Consider the following 12,922-nt stretch of genomic DNA (forward strand, 5'->3'; position numbering starts at 1 on the left):
TAGGAATGGTAATAGCCAGAGTAAATAAATAAATAAATACAATCAGTCAGGATAACATGCCATTCCATTGAATAATATGGGACAGTTTTTCTTCCTCAGATACTATCATATTTTAATGATTTTTCTTGACCTGGCATCTTTTAGTTCAGTCATGTTTCACATAAATGTAGCTAAATCAGTGATTGTTACCCTTGGGTATGTTAGATGCTTAGGAGATTAACAATGCTCCAAAAATTGAATATCCATGGATTTAGATATATGTGTACAAGTTTTATAAGTATAGATTCTGGGTCAGTGCCATGGCTCAATATGCTAATCCTCCTCCTGTGGCGCCGGCACACCGGATTCTGTCCCAGTTGCTCCTCTTCCTGTCCAGCTCTCTGCTGTGGCCCGGGAGTGCAGTGGAGAATGGCCCAAGTGCTTGGGCCCTGCACCCCATGGGAGACTAGGAGAAGCACTTGGCTCCTGGCTTCGGATCAGTGCAGTGCACCGGCCACAGTGGCCATTGGGGGGAGAACCAACGGAAAAGGAAAACCTTTCTCTCTGTCTCTCTCTCTCTCTCACTGTCCACTCTGCCTGTCAAAAACAAAACAAATCAAAAAAATAAGTATAGATTCTGTGGCAATCTTTTAATTCCCATAGGATTCAATAATCAAATATAGTTAAGAGACACTGACTTCCTTTTTTTTTTTTTTTTTTTTGACAGGCAGAGTTAGACAGTGAGAGAGAGAGACAGAGAGAGAGGTCATCCTTCTGTTGGTTCACCCCCAAAATGGCTACTACGGCCGGCGCGCTGCACCGATCCAAAGCCAGGAGCCAGGTGCTTCCTCCTGGTCTCCCATGCAGGTTTAGAGCCCAAGTACTAGGCCATCCTCCACTGCACTCCCAGGCCACAGCAGAGAGCTGGACTGGAAGTGGGGCAACCAGGACAGAACCGGAGCCCCAACTGGTACTAGAACCCGGGGTGCCGGCGCCGCAGGCGAAGGATCAGCCTAGTGAACCTTGGCACCGGCCCAAGAGACACTGACTTCCTTTTTTAGTGTTTTCTTGCCTTTATGAAACATCAATATTTTAACATTGCTTTTTATTTAGGTTAAATTCCAAAATCTGTATCCAGGTGGGCAGTGTTCTAAATTCCTGCTTCAACAATAATGAGCTATTTGACATTGATAATATTATTTATGTAAGTTAAATAGGGATATTAGGATGGTTTATTTCATAAGATTGTTGAGAAGATTAGAAGACTTCCTGAGAGTATAATGCCTAGATGGATGCCTGGCATGGAGAAGACATTATGAGTATAGAAGAATTAGCATTATGTATTATTATGAAATAATATTATGTATTATTCAAAAACTCTTTGTAAGAGTTTCACATCATTACTATTATAAAATCTCATGATAGAATTTTGTTTCCAAACTATATAATCCAAACACTTGTACTTGGAGTTTCTTATAGTCTATGAAAACTGTGTGGAATGAGGCAAATAAGTTTGAGAAATATTACATATTTTCTTCTTGGGGATTCATAATGCAAGTTTCTTAAAGACTATAAAGAAACATGTTTAAATTTATCTAACCACATATTTTTCCCACAGACTCCTTTTTTTGGAAGGAGAACATATGATTTTCTTGTGGAGTTCACAATTTAAGTAATGTAATCCGACTGGACAGTGGTCACTTCATGCAGATAATGAGATGGTCGCAAAGTCTAGTTTCTTCTTCAATTAGTATATAAGGATACACTTAGCCAAAATATTTGATATAGTAATTTCCAATGTTGATTGGCTCAATTACAGAGTTCTATATTCTTGGAAAGCTGGGAAAAGTTAAAAAGCTTCTCTCTCACACATATAAAATGCACACACAGTAAAATTCCATTGTGAAATTGCCTGGGATTGGAATTTTGATCACACAAAATCGTGGAGAAGAACAAGAATTAATGTAGTTGGCTAGTAATCTGAATATCTTCATAGTTTACCAGAGTCACTTCAGCTATACAATCAGTCAGGCATCATACATTTTAGCAAACCCAACATCAAAACACATGGTGTAACTGCACAATGTGTTCTATTTTCTGTCAATTATATCTTTGGAATATGTATGCTTCTTCTATGTTTGGTCTTTAAAAATAGATTTGGTAAGTGATTCTTAGAGATGCATAATAATCACCTCTATTCCTCAGGGGTTTGGTTCAAAGTCCTATTAGTATATGCATAAAACCAGATAGGGTCAATCTTTACAAATACTGCTTTTTTTGCTACATACACATATCTATGACATAGCTTAATTTTTAAATTGGGCTCAGTGAGAGAGAAACAAAAATAACAATAATATGTGATAACATATATACTATAATAAAAGTTATGTGAATGTGATATCTCTCAAAATACTGTACTGTATTGTATTTTTAAAACATGGTTGAGTATAAACAGCTGAAACTGCAGACAAAAATAAAACAGTGGATAAAGGTCAACTGTATTATAGGTTAATATGAAGTCTATGATTCAAGATCTTTTGAAAACACCTCTGAATTAGTTTCCTAGGACTTCCATAACAGATGATCATAACTTGGTGGTTTAAAAGAGCAGAACTTCTTTTTCTCATGGTTTTAGAGGCCAAAAATTCGAAATCAAAGTATCAGAAGTGTCAAACTTCTCCTGAAGGTTCTAGGAAAGAATACTTCCTGTCCCTTCTAGCTACTGGTGATTCCATGCATTCTTTGGCTTGTAGCCACATGGCTCCAATCTGTACTCTATTTTCACTTTGCATTCTTTGTGACACTCCTCCTGTCCTCTGTATTTTTTGAAGGGCACCAGTCTTTGGGTTTAGAACCCAGCCTAAATATATAATAATTTTCTCTCAAGATCCTTAGCTGTTTATGTCTGTAAGGACCCTAATTCCAAATAAAGTCAATTTACAAGGTTAAGGTTGTCAGTTACTAAAGGGGAACAGCATTTCGCAAGCTATAATCCCTTTTAACAAATTTTACACTAAGTTCTGATATTTACAGGGGCTATATAAGCTAACCAGTTAGGATTCTTTCTTTTTTAAAAAGATTTATTTATTTATTTTTGAAAGTTAGAGCTGCAGAGAGAGGGAGAGACACTGAGACTGAGAGAAAGAGAGAGAGAGGGAGGGAGAGAGAGCTATCATCCATCTGCTAGTTCATTCCCCAGATGGCTAGTGTGGGCTGGATCAAAACCAGGAGCCAGGAGCTTCAATAGGGTCTTCCATGTAGCTGAAGGGGCCCAAACACTGACACCATCCTTTGCTATTTTTCCCAGGCCATTAGCAGGAAGCTACATGAAAGTGAAGCAGAAAGAACCCAAACCAATACCCATATTGGAGGCTGGTGTAGCAGGTGCCATCTTAACTCACTACACCACAATGTTGGCCCTTTTATGGTTTTGTTATTGGTTGGTTAAGATTCTGAATCTTATATACGCACATGCCTATTCTTAGAGAGAAAAGTATAATTCACACTGATCACCTTTCATTACAAAAGGGTTCAGAAATTGTTTGGCCACATGAACTTTAGAACTTCAAGTACATATAATGTTTCCAGAAACTTGATGAAGTCTATGTTATAGTATATATGAACACTACAGTTCATATGTAGTAAGGGGAAATACAGTGTTTTGGTAACAGCTTTAAATTCATAGATATACTAATCATACAAAACATCAAGAAATGCAATAATTAACTAGAAGAAAAGGAGAAAATCCAATTAGTGAGATTGCTCTTCAGAATTCAGAATATTTATTAACTTAATCTTTCATTATCCCCTCACCCTTTAACTCAAGAACTCACTACAAGCTCCCTCCACTAAACTAACTTAAATTAAGAAGAACATTTGTTGAATTGTTACAGGTCCAAGAATTCCATAGCTAGTCATGACACACATAAAGTTAAGAAATGTCAAGAAAATTAATACAATCTGTAGAATCCTCATGGAAGTCTAGAAAGAGACAATGGTCAAAAGTCCATATGTTCTTCACTAGTAATACTGTGTTTTACTATTAATTAGAATCAGAAATTATTTTGTTAACAATAAGTTCAATTATAAGAAATATAAAAACACTTCTATTTTAAAAAACATATTCCATATTATCATATAAAAATGACATTAACCAAGATTTTGGGGTGTTTAAACAGAAAGCTTATTTCTTATACATTTTTAGAATAGCATGTTATTTAGTTTATTTATTTATTTGAAAGGCAGAGAGAGATTCACATACAAACACACACAACCAAACACAGAGAGCGAGACAGACAGAGACAGGGAGACAGAGACGACCTCTCATCTGTTGGTTCACAACAGCCACTGCTGGGCCAGGCTGAATTCATTCCAGATTTCCCATGTACGTGGCAGGGCCCACCTACTTGCTGAATCATCTGCTGTTTTGCAGGGTGTGCATTACCAGGAGGGAGCCAGCCAGATTGGAATTGGAGCTGGACTTCAACTCAGAGACTCCAATATGGGATGTGGGTGTACCAAGCAAGGTCTTAACTGTTGCGCCACACACCACTCCAACATATTGAACTGAATAATCAAAAGCCAATCCCAAGCAAGAAATATTTTGTGGTCTCAGAGCAAATGTTTAGTCACTATCTACATGTGAAATTCCAAGTACTCATGCCTTGGGTGCCAATGACAGTAAATAAATTGATACAACTTTTATTTTGTATTGTTCTGTGTAGCAACTTCCACTTCAAATAATGTTAAAGTAGCCAGAACTGAGTTTTCTCTTCCCACTGCAAAAACAAGAATGGAACACATTATATGAAAACCACAACAGATTATATGAAAATAGACAACATTCAGCACTAGTGTGGCGCCCTGAGAGAAGAATAGACAAGTATTTTGTTTTGGATTTTCCCCTAAACACACTTTCCGTACTGCTGCTCATGGAGGGGAGAATCGAGGAGATTAGAACAATAAGTCTTCCTGAAATGAGTGAAGAGAGAGTTTATTTAGTATCTGTGAGATTGAGGAGGTTGAGGAGCTATACAGATGAAGAACTCCAGAAATCTTGTGTGGTCCTCTTGAGGATCAGTCTGACACATGTATGGAGAAACTCCACAAGACGAGGCAAAACAAACAAACAAGCAAAACTAATAAGAAATCAGTAACTGGAAAATTCCCAGTATGTACAAGACTGGAAGACAATTAAATTCGAATTAGTTCTGGTAGAATTCACCCAGCACCTGTGAATTCCATCAGTGATCCCAGAAGTTCATTCCTTAGTAGTAAGTCTAAATTAGTGTTAATAATACAGCCATTTTGGAAAACAGTGTGGAGATTCTTCTAAAATTAAAAAGAGAATTGTCATAATGATCTAGCAATCTCACTATCAGTCTAGCTAGGGGAACTAAAATAAGACATAGAGATTTCTGCAATTTTCTTTTTTTTTTTTTTTTTTTTTGACAGGCAGAGTGGACAGTGAGAGAGAGAGAGACAGAGAGAAAGGTCTTCCTTTTGCCGTTGGTTCACCCTCCAATGGCCGCCGCGGTTGGCGCGCTGCGCACAGCGCTGTTCCGATGGCAGGAGCCAGGTGCTTATCCTGGTCTCCCATGGGGTGCAGGGCCCAAGGACTTGGGCCATCCTCCACTGCACTCCCTGGCCACAGCAGAGAGCTGGCCTGGAAGAGGGGCAACCGGGACAGGATTGGTGCCCCGACCGGGACTAGAACCCGGTGTCCCGGCGCCGCAAGGCGGAGGATTAGCCTGTTGAGCCACGGCGCTGGCCGATTTCTGCAATTTTCAATTCACTTCAGCATTGTTTACAAAAGTCAAACAATTGGAACAGCATAAGAATCCATCAACAGAGGAGCAGATTACAAAAAATGACACAATGGAATACTACCTAGCCTAAAAACAAAAAAAAAAAAACAAAAAACAAACAAACAAACAAACAAAAACCTGGAATTTCTGTAATTTGAGGCAATGTGGATGAACCTAGAGAATGTCATGTTAGGTATAGGGAGAAAAAAATACCATGAGAGATCACTTATCTGTGGAATCTAAAAATGTCAAAATCATCACTGTAGAAATTAGAATGTTGCTACCAAAGCAAGTGGATGAAAGAGAATTTTAAATTTTCTTACCACAGAGAAATGATAAAAATTTGAGAAGATGGATATTCTACTTACTAATTTTTATAGTGTATATATATATATATATATATATATAGAAATATCACATTGTATCCTACAAATGTATACAAGTATACATTGTCAATAACAAAATAAAGCAAAAAATGTATACATAATCTGGCAGTAGAGTCAAATCTAGGCTAGAAGATCTTAATGAAGTTTAAAACCCAACCTTAAAGAATCCAGAAGTACTTGGAGTGTCAAAAAAATAAGTATGGGTGGAACTCAAAAACGCCAAGGCAAAAGTACAATCTAATTTAAAATGGACAGTAGCTCTAAACACACAGTTCTCAAATGGAGATCCAAAGTAAGACATACATACAGACATCAAGTTCATGGAAAAATACTCCACATCACACATCATCAAGGAAATACAAATCAAAACCACCATAAAATATCATCTTACTCCACTTAGTTTGGCTATTAGCAAAAATCAAATGATAAGGCATGCTGGCAAGGATCTGGAGAAAAGGGAACTGTAGCACCCTACTGGTGGGACTAAAAATTAGTGCATCGTTATGGAAAATAGTTTGGAGATTCCTCAAGACACTAAAAGTAGAGCTGCCATATGTTCCAAGAATTTCCCAACTGGTAAATATCCAAATGAAATGAAGTAATCCTTTTGAAATGGCATCTGCACTCCCATATTTATTGCAGCACTAGTCACAATAGCCAATAAATGGAAACAAGCTAAATAGCTATGCACTGAACAATGGATATTTTACTTTCACTTTTTATTACTCTAATGCTCATGCAGTCTTAATGTAGACCCTAGTTTCTGAACCATAGTATTTTATTTTCCCTAAAAATAAAAACAAACAAAACAAACAAAACAAAAGCTTCTTGCAAATCAGGTCTACTGGCATCATATTTCTTCATTTTTTGCCTGACAAATCATGGCACGTTCCTTGCAGTTGAAGACTCATTTCTCAGGGTATGGAATTCCTGGTTGGTATATTTTCCCCCTCAATATTTTTTTTTATTTTATTTTTTTTTGACAGGCAGAGTGGATAGTGAGAGAGAGAGACAGAGAGAAAGGTCTTCCTTTTGCCGTTGGTTCACCCTCCAATGGCCGCCGCAGTAGGCGCGCTGCGACCTGCGCATCGCGCTGATCCGATGGCAGGAGCCAGGTGCTTATCCTGGTCTCCCATGGGGTGCAGGGCCCAAGGACTTGGGCCGTCCTCCACTGCACTCCCTGGCCACGCAGAGAGCTGGCCTGGAAGAGGGGCAACCGGGACAGGATCGGTGCCCCGACCGGGACTAGAACCCGGTGTGCCGGCGCCGCAAGGCGGAGGATTAGCCTAGTGAGCCGCGGCGCCGGCTCCCCCTCAATATTTTAAATACTCCATCCTCTTCTTTATATGATAGTTTTTGAGACATGTCAGATGTAATTTTAGATCTTTGCATTTCTGAAGGTAAGGTTTTCCTTTAACCCATGAACTGTTGTTTCTTTCATGATATTTTCTTTACTTTTGATTTTTCATTAGTTTAAACGTGATTAGTTGAGTGTGGTTATTTTGTTTGTTGGCATTTCTCCTTCTTGGTGTTCTCTGAATTTCCTGGTTTTATGTCTGACATTAGTTTGAGGAAATTTCTAATCATTATTCATTTTAATGTTGCTTATTTTCCTTTCTCTCTTTCTTCTATTTCTTGATTCATTCTATAAATATGTTAGATTTCTGGTAGTTTTTTAAATTTTTAGATGTTTTATTATGCTCTAATTTTTTAGTCTTTTTTCCCCTTTGTTATCAATGTTGGCTGTTACTATTGTTTTACCTTCAAACTTGGACATGATTTCTCAACTGCGTACAGCTGAAAAATAATCCTAGCAAAGCTTTCTTTATTTATGTTCAATGCTTTTGGTCTTTAGTGTTTTCTTTCTTTATTTCTTAGGGTTTCCATCTCTCTATTTGCACTTTTTTAAGATTTTATTTATTTATTTGAGAGGTAAAGTTATAGACAGTGAGATGGAGAGACACACAGAGAGAGAGTTCTTCCATCTCCTGCTTCATTCCTCAAATGGCCCCAACGACCAGAGCTGGAGCATTCTGGAGTCAGGAGCCAGGAGCTTCCTCTGGGTCTTTCACGCAGATATCGGGTCCAGGCACTTGGGCCATCTTCCACTGCTTTCATAGGCCATAGCAGAGAGCCAGATCTGAAGTGAAGCAGTTGGGACTAGAACCAGCACCCATATGGGATGCTGGAGCCACAGGTGGAAAATTAATCTACTGCACCACAGTGCCGGCCCCTACATTGTTAATCTGTTAATTGTACATTGCCTTTTATCCATTCAACCCTTGGTTTACCACAGTTTTTTTTTAAATTCCAGGTAGGGTAAGTCCCATATCCCTATCATTGTCTGGTTTCATCTGGAGTTGGTAATTCATCTTTTCTCAAATGAAAAGTTAAATGAGAGGGAATTGGATGTCAGTAAAGCTCTGATGAACTCCCAGCAGGTTAGGCTTTGGTTAATTAGTTATACTGAGGGCATGCTTTGAAAAGACAGACAGAATATTCTGGCTTATTTCAAAATAGTTGCTTTTATCTCTCTCCCTTTGGCATGCAAAAGGTGATTTTTCTCTGATACTCATAAGAGAATCTGGTAGACTCCAGGGAAATAATTCTCAAAAGTTTGAGGGAGCCACTCACAACTGGACACTTTTTCAATTTTTAATCTTTCAGATTTGTGCATACTAACACTCTAGTGATTCTTTAATTGGTTTTCAATTTTCTGTACCCTAGTCATAGTTTCTTTAGAGGTTTCTGTTCGTATATTTTTTGTCTGCTAGGTTCTTGTTTCCCTGTGTTTGTCCATCTCCCTAATTTCGAAATACAAATTTGTCCAGTGATTTATTTCTTTGTGTGATCTATGAATAATTGTTGATTTTTCAGTTTCTTTAACTTTTTACTAATTGTTACAATGAAGGGATAATTTCCAAGCTTCCTACCTGTTGGACAAAGAACCAGAGTCCTTTGTGCTTACAAAAGTAATTTTACTGTACACAGAATTCTTGCTTAATCATCCTTTTTTTTCTGTCTGTGCATTTAATATGTCAAACTGCTGTCTTACGGAGTTCACGATTTCTAATGAAAAGTCACCTGTTAATATTATGGAACCTTGTATGTGACAAATTTATTTTCTTTTATGACTTTCAGATTTTTTAACTTTCTAAACTATTTATTTATTTATTTCAAGGGATAGTTACAGAGAAAGGAGAGGCAGAGAAAAAGAGAGATTTTCCATCTGCTGGTCCACTCCCTAAATGGCTACAATGGCTGGGCTTGACCAAGCCAAAGCCAGGAAGATGGAAGTCCATCCAGTTCTCCCACACAGAGGCAGGGGCCCAAGGACTGCAGCCATCTTCTGGTTTCCTAGATGCATTAGCAGGAAGCTGGGTTGGAAGCTGAGCCTCAAGTACTTGAGTCAGTGCTCCTGGGATACTTGTATTGAAGGCAGTGGCTTAACTTATCATTCCATAATGCCAGTGCCCCCTTCCCCAGTGTTTCTCTGACTTTGACTTCGACCATTGATATATTCAAGAGTAGATATTTTTGAAGTCATCTGACTTGTAGTTCACTGAGTTTCTTGAGTGTGGTTTAACGTTTTCAGTAACTTTTGATCTTTTTTAAATCATGTCTTCAAATTTTCTTTTCTTCCAGTTCTCTCTCCTCCTCCTCTTCTAAGAAATTAATTATGTGTATGTTGGTATTCTTGATGGTGTCTCACAGGTCTCTTAATTTTCCTTCATTCTTTATTTTGTTCACACTGGACAACCTCAATTAAAATATCCTCAAGGTCATTGATATTTTCATCTATAAAATCTGCTGTTGAGCAAATGTAGTGATAATTTTCGAATGTTATTTTTAATGGGTTATTTTATTTCTTTGAAAGACAGAGTTACAGAGAAAGGCAGAGCCAGAGAGAGAAGTCTTCCATTCCGCTGGTTCACTACGCAAATGACCACAATGGCCAGAGCTCAGCCAGGAGCCAGGCGTTTCCTCCAGGTCTCCCACACAGGTGCAGGGGCCCAAAGATTTGGGCCATCTTCTATTGCCTTCCTAGGCCACAGCAGAGAGCTGGATCAGAAGAGGAGCAGCCAGGACTTGAACTGGCGCCCATATTGGATGCTGGCACAGCAGGCTGGGGCTTTAACCCACTTCGCCACAGCACCGGCCCCTCAAATGTTTTTGTATCATCAATTGCATAATCTGTAACATTTTCTTAGTAAATGTAAGTTCCCTAGTTGATGAAACATCACTCTCATATTTCCTCTTTTTAGACACTGTTTCCTATAATTTTTAAATGTACGTGATGTGTTGATTTAATGTCATTACATAGAACCCCAATTTCTAGGCTTTCTCAGGGACAGTTCTCTGGATAGAATTTCTTCCTGTTTGCAGATTGTATATCCCTATATCTTTGCATGTATTGCTCTTGAAACTGAAAATTTAAGTAATGTAGATTAGCAAATCTGGGAAGGAAACACTTGGATTTCTTGTTGTATAGGGTAGTAGAGGCTGCTCTTTGCTTAGTGATTTCCTTAGACTAATTCTGTAAAATATGTATTTTTGTTCTATGCAGTCATTAAAGTGTCTGCTATCTTCATGGTAAATTAATAATTAGATTTACATTTCTTTAAGAACCTTGAATTAATATGCCTACCAATGTTTTCCAGTAGGTTTATATGTGTGCACGTTTCGGAGCATGGCTTCAAAAGGCCAGTAGGTAGTTTACAGCTCTACCTTATCCTGGACTTCGTTGTGCAGAGCTCCAAGATCAGCCATAGATGAAGCATTAGACTTTTTTCAGATTTTTCTGGGTATGCACTTACTTCTGGACTTCTAGATTACCAATAACATAGAAGTTTTGTAAGTCTCATGTAGATGTCATATTTTCCATTTAGTTTTTTTTCTTTTTTCTGCCCCCTGTTAGTCTGAACTGATATTGCTACCTCAGGCAATTGGGAAGGTAAAAAAATTGTCACTGATTATTTTCAATAAATACTCTAAAGATAAGAACGTTTAGACAAAGTGAGCTCAGATTCAGATCAAATATAAAAAAAAAAAAAAAAAAGCCCTGAAATGAAGTGTTTCAGACATCTACCTGACAGGTCAATTTGTGATAATTTTCTCAGTTAGGGTCTCTCAGGTAGTTCCATAACCATCCTTTCTCTTTTAATGGGTTTTAGGCTGTTTGTTATTGTGTTTGCATGGTCTTTGGCTTTCATGGCCATTGAAGATCTGAAGAGAGAAAAATGGGTTACAGCAAGCAAAAATTACAGAAATTATGTGTTGTAGCTGAGACCCACCACTTTTTCTTGCATAAACAAGTTTGTTTCAAATCTTTTATTTCCAGAGTTCTTAAATATTTGTTTTGATACCTTTTCCAGGGTTCTTGCCACATTTACTGGGGAGCTGGTTTTTGCAAGTCCTAACTTACTCTGACATTCCAGAGTACTTCTTGCCCATCCAATCTTGCATTACACTTGCAATATCTGATTTCTCATCTGTACAAGGTGAATAATTATTCTTAATTCTAAAAAAATGGGTAAAATTAAGAAATAGATAACATGTCAAAATGGCATTGTTATATTTATATCAGATGCTGTATTTCCTGAAAGATTAACTTAAAATATTTTAATGTCAATAAATGTAAGAATTATGGGATGAAAAAGATCTAAAATATGAATTCTTTACTTCTATGTGTTGTGAACATATTTGTCTCCTGATGTCTTTATAAGGATAACTACTTTTGTTCATGCTTCACCTGTCATCATGTGTATAAGTTTTTAGAAGAAAGTAGAAATCTATTTTGCCATAATTGACATCCACATATAAGCACACAAGCATATACCATTTAAGGAATTCAACACATGTTAGGTCATTGACCTCAACCCTGTTCCTTCACTCAACCCTGTGCCTGGCATAATCTTCTCTTCGTTGAACTATGACTCTTTCATGATTTGCTTGAAAATTAGATTGCGTTTTTCTATGACTACCAGCATATAATTCATTGTCTATCATGTAATCTGTGATTCATATATTTATTAAGCATATGTTAGGCCATACATTATATATGTGTATCTATATCTATCTATAGGTAGAGAGATAGATTAGATAGATATGTGTATCTTTATCAATAGAAAGATAGATAGGAAGGAAGGAAGAAAGAAAGAAAGAAAGAAAGAAAGAAAGAAAGAAAGAAAGAGAAGGAAAGAAAGAAATGACATTATTTATTTGAAGGGCACAGCGACAGTGAGTTCTTCTATATTCAGGTCCACTTCTCAAATGGCTGCAACAGTCAGATATGGGCCAGACTGAAGCCAGAAGCAAAGAACTCCATTCTGGTCTTTCATATGTGTGGCAGGACCCCCAGTGTTTGGACCATTTTGCACTGCCTTCCCAGCTGCATTAGCAAGAAGATGGATCAGAAGCAGAGCAGCCAGGACTCAAACCATCACTCTGAGATGGCACTCTATCACCACAAGCAGAGGTTTGACCCTCTGCACCATAATGCCAATCCAATCCCATCATGTCATATATTTAATAAATAAATAAGCATGAGATCAAACAGTCATTTATTTTTCTTGAATTTATGATGCATTTTTAATTTTATTATTTTTATTTTGTTATTTGAAAGGCAAGTCAGAAAGAGAAAGACGGAGACAGCAACAAAGTTATTTTCTATCACTGGTTCATTCTCCAAATGCTTCCAGCAGCCAGGGCTGGGCTAATTCAAAGCCAGAAGGCTGAAAATCCACCCAA

The sequence above is a fragment of the Lepus europaeus genome, chromosome 16, assembly GCF_033115175.1.
Source record: "Lepus europaeus isolate LE1 chromosome 16, mLepTim1.pri, whole genome shotgun sequence".
Lineage (NCBI taxonomy): Eukaryota > Metazoa > Chordata > Mammalia > Lagomorpha > Leporidae > Lepus > Lepus europaeus.